This window comes from Lithobates pipiens, unplaced genomic scaffold (genome assembly GCF_037356315.1).
Source record: "Lithobates pipiens isolate NorthernLeopardFrog02 unplaced genomic scaffold, aLitPip1_a1.2 Scaffold_30, whole genome shotgun sequence".
Taxonomy (NCBI): domain Eukaryota; kingdom Metazoa; phylum Chordata; class Amphibia; order Anura; family Ranidae; genus Lithobates; species Lithobates pipiens.
Genome location: NW_027507791.1, coordinates 132,414,660 through 132,429,228, shown reverse-complemented (window position 1 = coordinate 132,429,228; position 14,569 = coordinate 132,414,660). Strand labels below are relative to the sequence as shown.

Sequence of the window (14,569 nt, the reverse complement as noted above, 5' to 3'; positions counted from 1 at the left end):
CACAAATTTAGATGCCTTTGAACCTGTTCTTGAACTTTTTAACCCATTTGAATTCAACATCACTTCAGTAAAACTTTTACCAGTAAACTGAGTACTGATTAGGAAATGAATGATTAGCATCACAATTGGTGTGTTTCGTAAATAATATGATTTAAAAAAAATTAATTGGATTCTCAGCCCTTGATGTGGCACTCCTGCTCTCCTAAAACTCTTTGGTTTTGTCCATTGTACCTCTCAGAGACACAAGCCACTGCACTCCTCTTTTCCATTCAGCACTGCAAAAGTAAACTTGCTTTGGATCCAGCACTTCCATCACTGTCTGGATACAATGACATTACTCCTCTTTTCCCAACTGGCTGTTTTTTATTGTTTAAGAATATCCATTTGAAAAAAAAATCATTCCGCTCAATGGGTTAAGAAGGATCAGGGCTGATCCTAGGGTAGCAGATGTCTGGGTGCAGAAATATTTCTGGCACCCCACATGGGCATGGTCATCTTATTGGTGCCCATCAAATTCAGCCTCATCAGTGCCCATTAAATGCACCCTCATCAGCACTCATCAAATACAGCCTGGTCAGTGCCCATCAAATGCAGCCTACCAGTGCCTTGATCACACAGAGCGGCGATCTCCCGCTGTATCACAGAGTTTGGATTTGAATTGCCTGGGCGACTGCTGTAACAAAGTATGGCCTCCTAGACCAGCTCCTACGATACACATTACACTGATTCAATTTCCCGGCACTGGATCAGTGTGCCGTCTATCACAGGAGCCAGTCTAGGTGGCAGAACTTTGTTGCAGCGGCTGCTGAACGTTTCAGATCCAAGCTCTATGACACAGTGAAAGATCGCCATTCTGCATGACACACAGAAGGAGAGGGAGAGGAGGACTCTGACAAGGGTGCACCGGGATGACACCCCGCCAATGTGTGGCACCCGGGGCGGAACGCCCCCGGTTGGCACGCCACTGCCACTTGAGTGTCGGCTCCCCTTCCTCTTCCTCAGCTCACAGCACCCGGGTGCACCCACCCAGGAGCGGCCCTGAGAAGTATGAAGAAAGGGAAATAAAAGGTAGGTAAAATGGACGCGATCTAGACATTGCTAGCTTACAACAGCCTCTAAGCACATGCATTGTTTGATAGGATAGCAAGAGGAATCCCGCTGATAAAACACTAGGGGTTGATTTACTAAAATTGGAGAGTGAAAAACCAGGTGCAGCTGTGCACAGAAACCAGGAATCAGATTCCAGTTTATTTTTTTTGGTCAAAGCTTAAGGCCAGGTAGACACTGGTGCGACACAACACTTGTCCTACTTTGGATCCGAATTTGCCCTGCAACTTGAAGTCAGAGATGCATCCGACTTCAAGTAGAAGGGGGATCCAACTTGGATCTCTGCCAATACCAGGCACTGTGTTTGGTATGAACCTTGAGGGGGAACTCCATGCCAAATTTTAAATAAAAAACCGGCATGGGTTCCCCCTCCAAGAGCATACCAGATCCTTCCTTCTGGTATGGATTTTAAGGGGAACCCCCTACACCGAAAAAAACGGTTTGGGGGTCCCCCCAGAATCCATACTAGACCCTTATCCAAGCACGCAGCCCGGCCAGTCAGGAAAGGGGGTGGGGCGCCCCCCCACCCCAAAGCACCTTGTCCCCATGTTGAGGAGGACAAGGACCTCTTCCCGACAACCCTGGCCCTTGGTTGTTTGGGTCTGCAGGCGGGGGGCTTATCGGAATCCAGGAGCCCCCTTTAATAAGGGAGCCCCCCAGATCCTGGCCCCCACCCCATGTGAATCAGTATGGGGTACATTGTAGACAGGTTTTTAAAGTAATTTATTAGGCAGCTCTAGGGGTCTCTTCTGACTTCTCAGCTCTCTCCGGCCTCTTCTCCCGCTCTCTGGCCTTTTCTGCCGGGCTTCTCCACTATCTTCTGCTCTTTTGCTAGCGTTGGCCCGATCTTCTCCGTCGTCTTCTTCCCTCTTCTCTTCTTCCGATATTGACACAACGCTCTCTCCCACTGTAATGCCATGCACGGTGCAAAACGACTTACAGTATATAGGCATGGGGCGTGGTCACCGGGTAATGTCATCCGGTGACCCTGCCCCTTGTGACGTCAGATCAGGGCATGATGGGGTGGTGACATCATAAGGGGCGAGGTCACCGGATGATATCACCCGGTGACCACGCCCCATATCTATATAAAAGTCGTTATGCACCGCACACACAGCATTACAGCTGGAGAGAGCATCGTGTCAACAGAAGAAGAGAAGAGGGAAGAAGACAATGGAGAAGATCGGGCCAACTCTAGCAAAAGAGCAGAAGAAAGCGGAGGAGCCAGGCAGAAGACACCGGAGAGCGGGAGAAGAGGACAGAGAGCGGGAGAAGAGACCAGAGAGAACAGAGAAGAGGCCAGAGAGAGCCGAGAAGAGGCCAGAGAGAGCTGAGAAGAGGCTGGAGAGAGCGGAGAAGTCAGAAGAGACCCCCGGAGCTGCCTAATATATTACTTTAAAAACCTGTCTAGTGTGTTATTTTATTGACACTTTTCCCCCCCAGTTAAATGGATAATGGTACGATGTACCCCATACTCATTCACATAGGGCGGGGGACTGGGATCTGGGGACCCTTTATTAAAGGGGGCTCCCGGATTCCAAAAAGCCCCTCGCCCGCAGACCCCAGCAACCAACGGCCAGGGTTGTCGGGAAGAGGCCCTTGTCCTCATCAACATGGGGACAAGCTGCTTTGGGTTGGGGGGCTGCAGTGTGCCCCCCTGCCCCAAAGCACCCACCCCATATGTTGAGGGCATGCAGCCTGGTACGGTTCAGGAGGAGGGATGCTCGCTCGTCCCCACCCCCTTTCCTGACCGGCCAGGCTGTGTGCTCGGATAAAGGTCTGGTATGGACTTTGAGGGGACCCCCACGTCATTTTTTCAGCATAGGGGGTCCCCCTTAAAATCCATGCTCTTGGAAGGGGAACACATGCTGTTTTTTTATTTAAAATTTGGCGTGGAGTTCCCCCTCAAGATCATCAGAGCACAAGTCGCATGCCAAAGTCAGATCAAGCAAGATGGCAATCTGACTTTGATCCGACTTCAATAATATTCAATGGGCTGAAGTAGAATCAAAGTCGATCCAAAGTAGTGCAGGGAGCATTTTCAAAGTTGGACCGGCTTGTGTCTGACCAGTTAAGATGGCTCCGATAGGGAAACATTGATTTTCATACGTCATGTGACATGAGCTTCCAATGTTGGAGCGTTTGTCGCACCAGTGTGAACCCGGCCTAATTGAACAAGCTGACGTTAGAAGCTGATTGGCTACCATGCACAGCTGCACCAGATTTTGCAGTTTTAGTATATCAACCCCTACGAGTCAAAATAATAAGTGTACATGCATGCAGAGTGCCTGGATCACACAGAGGTGGACACATTTTATGTATATGCACATTTAGAAATATCAACAACTTTTATAATACTGCTGGAATGGGTGGTCTATATAATCACATATAGACCAAATGACATTTCAAGATAATTAAACCTCTAGGAGTCAATCAGGTGTGCTGCATGCAAATGTGCCGGCAGAGAGTGGAGAGAGCAGTGTGAGCAACGAGAAGACCTAATTACTGGCTATATGCATGAGTGGGTACAAAACCAAAGTAAAAATACAGTACTTCAACACTTTAATTTATAATTTACAAAGCCTACATTTTTTAAATCATAGCTTAGCAGTAATTGGCAGAAATCAATACACCATTTTAATTGCTTCCCAAAAGAAAGCTCAAGTTAGAAACTTAAAATTTAAAAGGGTAACTCCACTTTTGTGGGGAAAAAAATAGCAAATAAAGAAAAAATAATACAGTGTATACAACTGCGACACAAGTCATACTGTAATTGAATGTTATTAAAAATTACCTTTCCTTTTCAATCTGCAGTTCTGTAATTTTCTGAAAATGCAATATGGCAAAATATGTACAGAATCCCCCCCTGAAACATAATTTCCTGCTTGTGTGATTGACTCACTGGTTTTCCCCTGAAGTCTACACTAAGATACAAGTCAGATTTCAGGCATCCCCTGCAAACATTTTTAAATTTTTGGTGAGATACTTTCCATAGGAAATCACGTCTAAATTGATGCAGGCCCAGCAGCTTTCCTCATTAGAGACCCGCAAGTGCCACAGCTGATAATTATGAAACAACTCCTATTAGACCCACTTAGCACATGGGGCACAGAGGAACAAACAGGGATTTCTTCAGAATAACAAAAGGTCGGAATCTGCAACAAAGTGTTAAAATCCTTTAAACTTAGATCACCCGGAGGGGAATGTTTTTTTTCTCAACAAAAGTGGGGTTACGCTTTAACAAATTACACAGTTACATAGTTATTCAGGTTGAAAAGAGTTCATCTAGTTAACCCATTAAAGGGAAACATTTTTAATAAATCTTTAAAGTAGAAGTCTGGGATGGAACTAAGCTTAAAATGGCTCCCATCCCCCTTCTAACACCTATATTAACTAGACTATAGAAGAAAGATGCTTATACTTACCTATTCTCAGGACACTCTGGTCTGGTCATGTGATCGACTCGCAGCAGTAAACTTCAGGGGAGAGGAAGGACAGCCAACAATGGATGCCCCATAATGTTTCAATACCCAGGCATTTCATCCATTATCGATGCACTTTTATCTCCCCTGAAGCTGTCTGCTGGAGAGATCCAGCACCACCATCAAGGGGGTACAGCCCATACAATTATAAGGGGCCCGCGCATCCTGAGAGGCCCGACGTCCCGAGGGCTGGTCCCTTTAAGGCGTCGGGCCCCAAGTTGGCACCCCCCTTTGATCTTTTCCTCCCCCTACAGTAGTCCTGACTCCCGTTGGTGCCGCCTGCTGCACTGGCTCCTGACTCCCTGCCAGTGGCATAGCATCCCGGGGGGAGGGGGATTGTCAGTTGGTGAGCTTGACGGGCACAGAAACGCCCGTTGGCCCCCCTGCCCCCAGAAAACCAGTGGTTCAGTCCACCTGCTCCTCTCCTCCTTCTTCTTTAATGGCCGCTGAGCTGCTCCGTCCCTGGGCTCAGTGTGCAGTGACAGGCAGCTCGGAAGGTGCAGCTGTCCTGCAAGGAGGGGATCACCATGCTGCTCTGTCCCCTCCAGCATGCCTGAGCTGCATGACAGACATCCCATCTCCTGCCCCTCTCTCCCTGCTAGTGTGTTGCTGCATCTGTGAAGGGGATGTGCGGGCTGGAAGATTAAGGAGCTGACAGTCACATTTAGAGAAGCTGCTGATCGAGAGCCCCCCGGGACCATCCACGTGAGAGCACTGTGACCAGGTTCTGACCCCTCTTTCTCCCTAACCCCCTCTCTCCCTGACCCCTTCTTTCTCCCTGAGCACCCCTCTCTCCCTAACCCCCCAACCCTCCACTCTCTCCCTGACCCCTCTCTCCCTGCTCTCTCTCTGCCCTCTTCTCTCTCCCCCTCTCTCTCCCTGCACTCTCTCTCTCACCCCCCTCTCCCTGCCTCTCCACCCCTCTGTCTCTGCCCCCCTTCTCTTCCCTTCCCTCCCTCTCTTTCTGTCCTGTTCCTCCATTTAACACTGGCAGAGAGTCAGGGCTGGGCTCAGCCCTTCTTTCTCTGAGCTGACTGCTCAGCTGTCGGCTAATTGCCAGCTCCCATCTCTCTCCACAGTTACCCAGCTGTTGATGATCCTGCTCGTCAGTCCTGCCTACTTAAGCCATCCAGTCCAGAGGAGCTCTGCCTTTGCCTTGGTAACATCACAAGAAACTATCTCCTGCATTCCTGTTTAAAGACTGGCTTTGCTGACATCCCTTCTGGCTCCAGATTCTGCTTGCTGTTCCACTACTTGGATCCCTGACTTCTGCTTGGCTGACTATCCATTCCGGTTACAGAACTTTGGCTATGTTTTGACTACGTTTGTTTTTTTTACTTTTATTATTAAACAAGTGTACTTCTGTCTCTGTCTGATTTCATGGTTTCTGACAGTAGGCGAAAGCCATGAATTCATAAGATACAGTCAATCCAGTTGTTGGTAATATTTTTTCCAGATTGGATGAGCAAGATCACTGCATGGATCAGTTTGCCATAGCGTTACAAACGCTCCTGAGTCGCACTGCTCACCTGGAATCTCCCACTGTGGCTGCTCTGGTACAGACTGAGTTGCAGACCATCCCAGCGTCAAGTATTACCTCTATAAGAGGTATGTCTGGTTCCGCTCCGCTTCCCAAGCGATTCAGGGGTGATCCAGTTCAATGCAGAGGGTTTCTCAACCAGGTTGAGATTTACTTTGAGATGCTGCCCCAGGCGTTTCTCATGGACAGAAGCAAAGTAGGTTTCGTGATATCTTTGCTTTCTAAGAGAGCCTTGGCCTTGGCAAACTCTCTATGGGAGGTGCAAAAGCCTGTTGTCTTGAGTTACCCTGAGTTGCCTCCTTTAAAAGGGTATTTGATGTTCCCACACACTCCGCTTCTGCTGCCAAGTGCCTCATGTCCATCAAACAAAGTACGAGAACTGTTGCCGACTATGCCATTGAATTTCATACTCTGGCAGCAGAGGTCGCTTGGAACAATGAGGCCCTTGTGGTTAATTTTTCTCATGTTTCTTGGATTCCATCAAGGATGAGATAGCAGCTCGAGATATACCAACTGAGCTGGAGAAGTTGATCAGGTTTGCATCCTCATTGACTCCAGACTCAGAGAACGACTCTCTTAAGGAAGCCTCCTGTACGTTTGCCTCAGATCTTTGCAGGCCCACCCATGTCTCCCTCACCTCCCATGCCTCCTGGTACCGAGTTGGTCTGTGAAGATGAACCCATGCACTTGGGCTTCACGCATCTCTCTGCTGATGAGAGAACCTTTAGGAGAAGGGAGAGATTATGTCTTTATTGTGGCAAGGCAGGTCACTTTTTGAAGTCTTGTCCTACCCATCCAGGGAATGCCTGAACCTTGAGGTCCCATCACCGACAGACCTTAGGTGGCGTTGTTTCGTCCCCGGTTATCCAGAAGGATAAGCCCCTGCTTTCGGTCATCCTTTCTTGGGCTGAGTTGTTCATTGAGATACAGGCTCTAATCGACTCTGGGGCTGCAGGCCTATTCATTGATGCTGTCTTTGTATCGAAGCACTCAATTCCACTGCAGCTGCGTGACACTCCACTTGCCAATGAGGTTCTTGATGGGAGACCCCTACAGCCTGCCCATGTGACTCATGAGACGGTTCCATTGTCCATGGCCGCAGGGACTCTTCACCATGCATGAGATAATCCAATTCCAATTTATTTCCTCACCTAAGTTTCCGTTGTATATTGGTTATCCTTGGTTACAGAGGCACAACCCCTCTTTTGATTGGCTCAGTGCTGAGGTTCTCTCCTGATCACCACAATGCAGGGAGACACGATTCCAGAAGGTAGCCAAGGTCCTGTGCACCTCTTCACTCTCCTCCCTGCTGGAGGAGTACTGCAATTTTAGCGATGTTTTTGACAAAGGTCAAGCCAGTAGTTTGCCTCCACACCAGCCGTATGATTGCGCAATTAACCTTCAACCTGGTGCCATACCCCCTCGTGGCCAGGTTTACCCTTTGTCGGTCTTGGAGGATAACCAGTCATGCTTTTATGACTGGTTATACCCGCCAACATAGACAAGTAGAACGTATCATTCGGAAATATTGGCATCTTTTGCTTAAAGATAATGATTTATTTAAGGTTCTACCTAACAAACCCCAGTTTATTTATACTAAACCTCCTACTTTAAGGCTCAAAGTGGCACCTAATGTTGTGGACCCTCCAAGGAAGTTGTGCACTTTCTTGGATCAGGTTTCTTCAGCTGTGGGAGATGTGTTATTTGTAGAACATCTAAACACAGGTTGAGGAAAACCACAGAATTCTACGGGTGAGTCTTTTAAAATCAACAAGTTCATCGCGAGTGGCATTACCCATGTCACTTACCTTCTGTTCTGTCCATGTGGGCTGCAGTATGTGGGAAGGATCACTAGGGCACTGGGAGTGAGACTAAGAGAACATGTGACTAGGGTCGGAAAGGGGTATAAGCACCATAGTTTGTCCAACCACTTTAGACTTTTCCACGGAAGGGACCCTAGTGGTCTTATCTTCTGTGGCATTGAAAGAGTGGAGGGGCATTGGAGAGGTGGGAATCTGAAGCGAGCCATTTCTCGTAATGAGACCCAGTGGATCCATTGTCTCAAAACGATGAGCCCCCTGGGCCTGAATATTGAACAAGATCTGAATTGTTTCCTGTCCAATTCTTTATATTTTATTATTGTAAATATTTTATAATATACATTATTTGTATTGTTTTCATTATTATTATTATTATTTTTATTTTACTTTTATTTTTATTTATTGTCATTTTATTTAATTTCATTTTTCATGTATTTTTTTATGTATTTACTATTAGTTCCAATAGTAAACCAGAATTGACGTCTATGGTTTCCTTGAAAATTGTTTGGTGTGATCAAACCAGAAACATGGCGTTTTTGTCTCTCCTATGGACATTTTTTGATCCATAGGAGCGACACCTTTATCCAACCAACAATATGGCCGTCGTGCTCATGTTGATTGGGTATATGGAGGAGCGTTTACTGCTCCGCCCTCTATTTAAGTTGGCTCAGTCTACCAGAACCTAGGTCCTTGACAATGCCCTGTGCGAGGGCGAAAAGTTGACGCTGTTTCCGGGAACACTGACGTCAGTTCAGGTGGTTTGGAATGCACGTTTGGAACGCACGCTACTAACGATGATTTCATACGATCTGTTCCATGCTTGATGCTTGTTAATCCCTTTGTTTTGTAAGAACCCATCTTTTGTTCAAATAAATCTTTTTTTTATGGTACTTCACTATTAGTTTACACTTTCTGGGTACATGTCTATTTGGCTTAAACTCTTCATTGAGAAACCCTGGATCTGCTGACCTGGCTTTCCGCATACCATCATAAAGACATCTATACCAAGCCTGAATTGACCCTCCAGACTGAAAAGCTTGGGGTCATGTGGATCTGGTGAGTGGGGACTCTCAAGGGGGTGTTGTGCACCTGAGGTTTTTATTCACTTTGGATTAGAGCACTTTAAGTGATTTGTTCTTGGACTTTATGTTGGTTCACCCTATATATAATTTTTTCTCACATATATTTATGCGAGCGCTGTATTTATATATTTCATGGAGGAGTATTTTGCAAGTGCTGGTTTCTTCTTTGTGAAGAAGAAGAGCGGTGAACTGAGACCTTGTATTAATTATAGGGGTCTCCTGATTAAGAATGCCTATCCGATTCTGTTGATTACAGAGTTATTTGACCGCCTCAAGGGAGGAACAATTTTCACAAAGCTTGATTTGAGAGGGGCATATAATCTCGTGAGGATTAAGGAGGGTGACGAGTGGAACAAGTGGAGTATCTCATAATGCCTTTTGGCCTTTGTAACACCCCGCCAGTTTTCCAGGAATTTATTACCGATGTCCTCTGAGATTTGTTGCAGTTATGTGTGGTGGTTTATCTTGATGATATCCTCATATTTTCCAAGTCCCTGGAGAGCCACCACACAAATGTCTGTCATGTGTTTCAGAAACTAAAAGAGAACAATCTCTATTGTAAACTGCAGAAGTGCGAGTTCCATCATGAACAGGTTAAATTCCTGGGCTATGTCAAATCCACTGCTGGTTTTTCAATGGACCCAGAGAAACATTTGGCAGTCCTACAGTGGCCCCGACCCAAGGGTTTACATCCTCTGCAGTGTTTCCTGGGCTTTGCCAACTATTATCAGAAGTTTATTCGTAACTTCTCGTCTCTGGTCAAGCCCCTGACTGATATGACCAGAAGGGACGGTAACCCACAGAGTTGGTCTCCGGAGTCCATTAAGGCCTTTGAGAATCTCAAGGCTGCCTTTGTTTCTGCTCCTGTGTTGGCACATCCTGATCCTATGTTACCTTTTATCCTTGTGTTGATGCTTCTGAGACTGGGGTTGGCACCCTTCTGTCTCAACGTCTTACCTCTGAGAGCGCTATTCCAAGAAATTGTCACCTGCAGAGTGCAATTACGAGATTGGTGACAGAGAGCTATTGGCAATCATTTTAGCCCTGAAAGAATAAAGACATCGCCTCGAAGGGACCACTGTTCCGGTTCTCATTCTTACTGACCATAAGAATCTCACATTCTTGTCTGAGGCTAAAAGCCTCTCTCCCAGAAGGGCACGATGGGCTCTTTTCTAGTCAACTTTCAATTACATTGTCTCATTCTTTCCCGGTATTAAGAATGGAAGGGCTGATGCCTTGTCATGACAGTTTTCCTCCACTTCCGAGCTGGAGTCGGTTCCGGTTCCTGTGATACCTCCTGATCGTATTCTGTCTACATTTTGCACATTACATTACATTACGTCTCACTTCTCCTTTGGGTGGCAAAATTCTTGCTGCTCAGGTCCATGCTCCTCCTGAGAAACCTTGTGACTGCTGCTTTGTCCCAGAGAGTCTCCATACTGCCGTGCTCCAATCTTACCATTCTCTCAAGGCAGCTGGCCACCCTAGGAAGAATCAACTCGTTTGGGCCATTTCCCAACAATTCTGGTGGTCTAATCTATGTGTTAATGTAACTGCCTTCGTAGCTGCCTGTTTCATGTGTGCTCAGAGTAAGACTCCACTACAACTTCATGTGGTCCTCCTACAACCCATACCCAATGGAGAGAGGCCCTGGACCCACTTGTTTATGGATTTCATTGTGGAGTTACCCAACTCCCAAGGCAACACTGTTATCTTTATGGTGGTTGACCGGTTCTCAAAGATGTGTCCCTGGATTCCACTTAAGAAGTTGCCAACTTCTAAGGAACTGGCTTCCATTTTTGCTCGGGAGATCTTTTGCATACATGGGTTACCCAAGGTGATTATCTCGGACAGGGGTAGTCAGTTTGTGTGGCGGTCTGGCTAGTCTTTTGTGCACAGTTGGGAATTCAAGCAACAAGCCAATCAGTCCTTGGAGCAATTCCTATGTTGCTATATTTCTGACCATCATAACAAATGGTCAGACCTATTACCGTGGGCAGAGTTTGCTCACAACAGTGCCTTGCATTCTGCTTCCAGATTTTCCCCATTTATGACGAATTCTGGTTTCCAACCTTCCATGTTTCCTGACTCGTTTGTTCCGCAGAGTATTCCTGCATTAGAGGAGCATCTCCGTGGTCTTCGTTCTACTTGGGCACATGTCCAGGAGGCTTTGCGTCATGATAATGATAGGTACAGACTCAATGCTGACCGCAGACGCCTACCTGTGCCTTCCTAACAGGTTGGGGACAAGGTCTGGCTGTCATCTCATAACCTCCGACTTCGTGTTCCCTCACTGAAGACTGGCTTTGCTAAAATCCCTTCTGGCTCCAGACTTCTGCTTGGCTGACAATCCATTCCGGTTACTGAACTTTGGCTATGTTTTGACTACGTTTGTTCTTTTTACTTTTATTATTAAAACAAGTGTGATTTAACTGTACTTCTATCTCAGTCTGCTTTTGTGGTTTCTGACACAGAGATGCTTACAATGATCAGTTTATTCATAAAACACCTTTATCCCAAAAGGAAAATATTTTTTTGCTGTAACTGATTATAACGTATGAGCTGGAGAATGGCTACAATTTGTTTAGTTTAGTTAAAACAGCTAGTAAATCTAACACCTCCCTGCCCTTCAGACTGCTGTCCAAAGGTGTCTCTGTTGCTCCTTCATCCAAAGTGGGGGCGCTCTAATACAGGAGGTGTGTTACTGACCAGATCATAAGGTGAAAACAGAAAATAAAAAGCCTACATTTTTTAAATGAATGCAGCTACCACATCTAAGTATTGGTAAGCTGTAAACTGTATTCCTCTCCATTTACAGTGGATTCTTACAACTCCACTTCCTCCTCTCCAACTCCCCTTACCATTGGGGTCCCCCAAGGTTCTGCCCTTGGACCTCTACTATTCTTGATCTACATGTCCTCACTGGGTCAGCTGATATCCTCCCATGGCTTCCACTACCATTTATACGCTGATGACACCAAAATCTATCTCTCTGCCCCTCAGCTCACCCCATCAATCTCCTCACACATCACTGATTTACTAACAGACATATCAGCCTGGATGTCAAACCACTTTCTCAAACTAAATCTAAAACTGAGCTCTTAATATTTCCTCCCCCACGTGCCCCTTCCCCTGAGTTCTCTGTCGAGATCAATGGCACATCTATCAGTCCGTCCTTACATGCCAGGGTTCTAGGGGTAACCTTAGACTTTGAACTGCGCTTTCAAGCCCACGTCCATTCCCTGTTCAAATCATGCCGCCTTAGCTTTCGCAACATTTTCAGAATATGCCCCTTTTTAACTAATGACACCACCAAGCTTTTAATTCACTGCCTGTTTATCTCTCGCCTTGACTACTGCAACACCCTCCTCATTGGATTACCTTTACATAGACTATCCCCATAGTCTATAATGAATGCTGCTGCAAGACTCATCCACCTTACCTTACCAACCATTCAGTGTCCTCCACCCCTCTCTGCCCATCCCTCCACTGGCTTCCACTCACCCAACGAATAAAATTCAAAGTACTAACAATAATTTACAAAGCCATCCATAACTCTGCCCCCGGCTACATCCTAAACCTAGTTCTAAAATACCAACCAAGCTGCTCTCTAGCTCCCTTGTCACCTCCTCCCATGCTCACCTGCAGGATTTTTCCAGAGCTTCTCCCATCCTTTTGGAACGCCCTACCCCAATATGTCCGACTGTAACCTAATCTATCTATCTTTAGCTGATCCCCAAAAACCCTTTTCTTTAAAGAAGCCTATCCTGCTTCTAACTGACACTGTTTTACTGCCTCCATCAGCTCATCCCCCACAGCTAAAGAACAACATTAGAACTGCAAGAGCATAGTTAAAGTCACAACAGGAAAAAGTTCAAACAACATAATTGGGGTACTTTGCAAGGAGCTGCCCACAGTTAGATCCCAAAGGGAGGAGAACAAGTGTCGCAAGTAATCATCTTTTAGTTGTGACTCTGGGGCCACATGTGATTGGGTGTCGGCCAGGCCCTCCATACTCCCTTCACCTGGGGCAAAGACTGATTCCTCCGACATGTCTTGGCAGTCTGTTGTACTCACAGGGGTTGCTGGACTGTCTGTAGTCGCTGTACTGGGGCTTGCTACTTCTGAGTCTGTAGGGGATGAAGGCTCAAGCAAGAGAGGAGGCAAGCACCATTCAACAGGACCCACTTGCACTGGTGGGCCATTCACTTAGTCAAGTAGTTCTTTGTCTCCGGCTGGTTTGGTGGATCAGTCGCCACTTAGCACACAGGGTCTCAGCAGGTTGTTGTGGAGATGTCTGTTAATGGGATTGGGCCAGAAACTACATCATATACTGGATTTGGAGGAAAGAGCTGTTGTTCAACTCGATAGGGAGTACGCTCCCACTTAGGCTCCAGTTTACTGCCTCTTTAATTCTTGGTATTTTTCACCAATACCCAGTACCTTGGTCACAATGGCAGTCTTCAGGCTAAGCCCTTGTGTCTACCCAACACAACTTGCTTGGTTTTATGTAACCAATGGCAACATTCTTGCACCCAGGTGCTAGGCATCTGGAGCCTCAAGTTCTCTGGAAAGCCCTGTGTTATTGTAGACCAAGACCATGAAGAAGAAGAAGTACCTGCTTACCAGGGACTCCATTTTGTCAGTTCTGAAGTGTCCACTAGCAGTATGTAGCACTCTGTAGACTTGGAGGACATGCAAACGGGGGACCACAATCTGTAGGATATCCCACTATTCGGAATGCAAGCCTGGCGATAAAGCACACTGTCCCGCCTCTCAAGATTATTTCACTGTCTCAGGATAACTTGGGCTGTGTTGGACAGTCTCTGGCACTCACGGGATTACAGCTTGCACTGCCAAGAGAGGAAGCACTGCATGTACATGAGATTGGAATCCTTCTGTTGAATTAGCGCCCACTCTACTTGGTTTTAGATTTTGGCTGGCTCTGCCCGGGGGACCATGTCTTGCTCCTTGAGGGAGCATGAGATGGCTGCCGTGGGCAGGACAGGGGCTACTTCAACATCCTCTAAGCTAGAGTCCACATCTTCACTTGGGCATTCCACAGGATAGTGGGACAGAGAGTCAGTGTGCCCGTTAAGCTTTTCAGGCTTGTAGTGGATCTTATAGTTTAACTGTGCCAGGTGGGTGACCCACCTTTTCTCCAATGCCCCTAGTTTTGCAGTGTCCAAGTAAGCCAGGAGGTTGTTGAAAAACTCTATGTCTGCCCCTGTGAGGTACTTCGTGAACTTTTCGGTGATGGCCCATATCAAAGGTCAATAACTCCAATTTGAAGGAGCTGTGAATATGGAGTTTTTTTTCAGTAGGTCACAAGCTGGGGCTCACATAGGCAGTCACCTGTTTACGGCCATTCTATACCTGAGCCAGTACAGCTCCCAGGCCTTGTAAACTCCCATCTGTATACACACGGAAGGGTTTTGAGTAGTCTGCACAGGCCAATAAAAGTGCCTGTTGCTGGGGGTGGTGCTACTGGGTTTGTATGGAGGGTGATGATCCTCCTTTCTGTTGGGTGGTTTCACT

General features: G+C 46.7%; 1 protein-coding gene across 2 annotated transcripts in view; it reads right to left on the bottom strand.

Moving 5' to 3' along the window:
- DISP2 (dispatched RND transporter family member 2) overlaps positions 1 to 14,569 on the bottom strand; it is a 145,904-nt gene that overhangs the window by 5,633 nt on the left and 125,702 nt on the right. The gene's annotated exons all lie outside the window — the stretch shown is intronic.